Below are 4,305 nucleotides of genomic sequence, written 5' to 3' on the forward strand. Positions count from 1 at the left end.
CAACAGGTACCCGCGAGACCTACCTCTTCGTATATGCACATTCTAAGCACCAAAAAGAATAGCTATTCAAAGATACAAAGATACTTAGTAGTGCTAGTACTTCATTAATGAATTGCTGCTGTTGTTGCTTTTGTTTTTTTTTTGTGTTATTTGGTTAATGAGTTTTAAGTAGGTTTATTACCACTAATAACCACCTACTGTTCAGTGACTGCGGTGCAGTGCATTAGCGCAGTATAACAACAACATTAACAACAAAAAAATATGGCAAAATAAATTAAGATTTTTAATTATATGGAATAAGTGCTAAAAATGCTGCACCGCTGCACATTCAACCCAACTTACTTCGGTGCAATGTATCTCAATGTATCTCAGAGTCGTGTTGTATCGCAGTTTATGAAATGCAACAAAATGTTTTCAATCATGAAATTAAAAACTGCATAATATTGTTTTCCACTAAAATGCAAAATTAATTAAAAATCATTTTTATAGCAGCGTAAAGCGTAAAGTTTTTTGTTTACAACTTAGCCGTGTGTAGATCATTTAATCGAATAAATTGTCGAAAATATTAAAAATAAATTTATAATTTTATCTGTTTTTAATTTACTCATAAATCAATAAAATTTTCAACTTTTCTAAATTAATTTTAGTTTCTAAAATTTCAGTTGCAAAATTTTTCATTTAATTATTCCTATTTTTTATTTTTTGCAAATTCATAAAGTATCTAAATTTTTATTAAATTGTTTACAATATTTTGCAAAAATTCTGAAGATTTATTATTGTTTTTAATATTTTAAGTATTAATTACGAAAAAAATTAAAGAAAAGTAATTATAATGAAAATAATTAAGTTTAATATTTATTGCAAATTCCTAAAAGCAATGACAGAAGTTCAAATCTCAACTCAATTAATTTTTACGATGAAAAAATTCCATTTGGGTTCAGATGTATTTTCTACAAATATTTTATCGGATGTTATGTAAAAGATTATTTAAAATATTTTTGCAAAAATTCATCTGAACCCAAATGGAATTTTTTCATCACTGTAGGTATTTAGTATAAACAGGCCCGTAACCAGATATTTACTTACGAACTCTATTCTATAGTAAAGTTCTAGATTATTTTTGTTCTAGACTATTTCTGCTTTTAATTTCTTTTTTTTTGTCACATATCACAATGTGTTAATAATAAATAAACATATATCTACATATAGTCTTTCTATTTCTTAAGGAGAGTGTCAGTCCCTTGTTCCTTCCCCTTGGCTATTTGCCTAGCTATAAAAGTTATAAATACATATTAGAATACAACATTTTTCATTAACAAAAAAATGTTAATTAAAGAGGAAAAAACTGCTTAATTAATTATCAAATTTAAACAATACTTCTAGTTAATTATATAACTGATTATATAAAATATTAGTTATTTATTAATATTGCCATATATGTTAATTGCTCATATTATTTAATTTTATATAGATAAAAAAAATTATTAAAACTTTATTATAAATTATTAAATTAATTAAATTTTTATGAAATTATGAAAAGAAAATAATGAAGTGGTTTAACACTTTATAGATATGTATAAAAATATATATGTCGTCTTAAATATATCCCGTGCGACCCGTTCTATACATAAGAAAGAATATATAAATTATGCACCAAATAACGCCTCTACAAACGGAATAGCATTGAAATTTAATAATTAAAACTATAAAAATAAAATTAATTAATTCAATTAGTCTGGCTTTGGTTGAGTTGGTAAAGGAGTGCTGACTCTGAGCTTTAAATTTGGCAGGGCAGGAGTTCGATTTGTGGTACTTGCAGTCTCGAAAAAATTATTAGCGAATAATTGATGACAATACTCGAAACATCTGTATGTTCAGCCAAGAATTCAATTAGTTAAAATAATATAAAATGAATTTTTGTTGTTGTAGTTCTCTACTGTTGGAAAACCTCTATATAAAAACTTTTCTCAATTTATTTAATTATACTTTAGATATTAATAATTCTAAAAATATGAGTTGTATTATAAATACTTGTACTTTATATAGACTATTTATATGAAAGTATACAAATTCTTTAGTTATAATTCGTTTGTATTTGAGCTGTCACTCAGCTACTTTATTATTTTCTACTTATAATCGAAATATCTATAAATCCCAAAACATTTGTGCATTGGATTACAATTATAAACTAAAACAAAAAAAAAAACAACAAATCAATTGTTGCCAACATAAATTTGTTTAAGTGGCTACAAATTATAGGGCAATTGTTCATTAATTGTATATATTATAAGTACATGTGAAATGCGTTTACAGATGCGGAGATACATATGAAAAAATACAAAAAAAAATTAATAAAAAATTTTAAAACCACATTCTTAACATTCTTCAAACGTACAAGTAAAGAAAAGTGTACCACAAAGTAACCCAATAAACCGAAGTACCCAACCATTGAGTATTACAAAACCCAAAGTGCAGCCCAACAGCAACAGACGCGGCAGCACCAACAACAGAACAGAATGGAACCCACAGCGGCCGCATAAGATTCTGAGGAGCGCTGAAAAAAGCCACATAAAACTTCTAAAATTTCATAAATTGTATACAATGGTTATATGAAATCTGATATGATTATTGACATGTATGCATTATGCACATCAAAAATCAAATTTTAAATCAAGATCAAAAATCTAGCGTACAAAATAAAAAAAATTATAATGAGAAAAAAATTTATTTTATTTTATTATATTGAAAAGATATGGAAACACTAATCAGACTTGAAAAAAGATTGATCCTATTAGAATTTGAGGTTTGAAGTTTATATGAGCGCAGAAAAACGCGCTTTGCAATCGAAAGCAATAGCGTGAGTGACTATGTGGACTAAACACTAACCGTCAACATGTCTACAGTTTTGGGTTTTGAGTTAATGATAGATAAGCACAGCAAAAACCAATGAAAAACTAATAAATAAAAAAAATATTTGATTTTTTAAAAATATTTTTAAAAATTTGTTGCACAAACTGATGATGTCAGTTTTAATATGTCAACATTGGCAAAATTAGTGAAAGAAAAAAACAAAAAAACAAGCTGCCGCTTAAGATAAGAAATAAAAATTTTTGTATCTAAACTGAACAGTGGTTCAGCAGTGAGATTTGCGTAAATGGCACAACTAAACCAACCAACCTATAGTAACGTGGGAAACTTGCCAAAAAATGCTTTGGCAGTAAACAAAAGTAAACAAAAGTTTCAAATCAATAAAAAAGACTCATAAATAAATATAAAAATTATTAACACTAAGTTCATCACAGTTGCGTTGAAGTTGTGCAGACAGCACTAATAAACAAACTGTCAGCTATAGATACACATAGTCACTGAAATACTTGATGAACTTCAGCATATGGCATATGCATGAAATCCATGCTGAAATGAGATCTAATAAATTCATAAAACTCCATATCAAGGGCTATAAAAATTGTTTATTGTTACTTCAATTCAATAACTTAAACATCAACAAATCGACTTGACCGTCCTAGCCGACCTAACCGACCTAACCGATCTAACCGCCAAGTCCAAACTACACTAAACGATTGCTCGTTGTTATTTATAAACTAATAACATTTTTAATAATCAATTACTTATTTTTATAATAAATTTTATGCCCACATTTTGCGGTTCGGTTTGTGTATTTAAAAGTGCAGTGAACTGTGTTCGCGCTACACTTTAAAGCCGTTTCAGATACAAAATCTAATAAATATGCTTCGTACATTCTCCATTGTCTGCTTTGTTGCTGTACTATATGAGTCCAATAAAACTAAAACTAATGCAGATAATATGTGCAAAAGATACATTTAAAAAAATTAAGTAGAATAAACTTCCCATTCATAGAATGTCTAATGCTTTTGCTATCACATTACATACTTCAACCTGCCTTCAAAGCTAGTTTCCGTCAAAAATATTGGCAAAGCCATTGGCATTCCTGCAAATCATTTCGGTTAAATTAAATAAAGAAGATACTTAGCAAATTTTATAAGAAAAATAAAAGCGTGAGTATAAAAAGTTCCTAAATGAAAACGAAATAAAAAAGTATTAAAAACCAACTTAATATTGCGCTTTAATCGTGGCTCATAACTCATCATCAAACTTTAATCACACCACATCAAGCGGATTATGGCGCTTATCGTTTTGAGCCAACCTTTTTTATGGGACTTTTTTCAGCATTTTTTACGTTCTCGGCTTCACTTCTGCTGCTTACTTTTTATGTGCGCTGCGATCATAAAGTTGGCTACAAATGAGTTTTGAGCTAACAAAAAA

This window comes from Teleopsis dalmanni, chromosome 2 (assembly GCF_002237135.1).
Source record: "Teleopsis dalmanni isolate 2A chromosome 2, ASM223713v2, whole genome shotgun sequence".
In the NCBI taxonomy this organism is placed as follows: domain Eukaryota; kingdom Metazoa; phylum Arthropoda; class Insecta; order Diptera; family Diopsidae; genus Teleopsis; species Teleopsis dalmanni.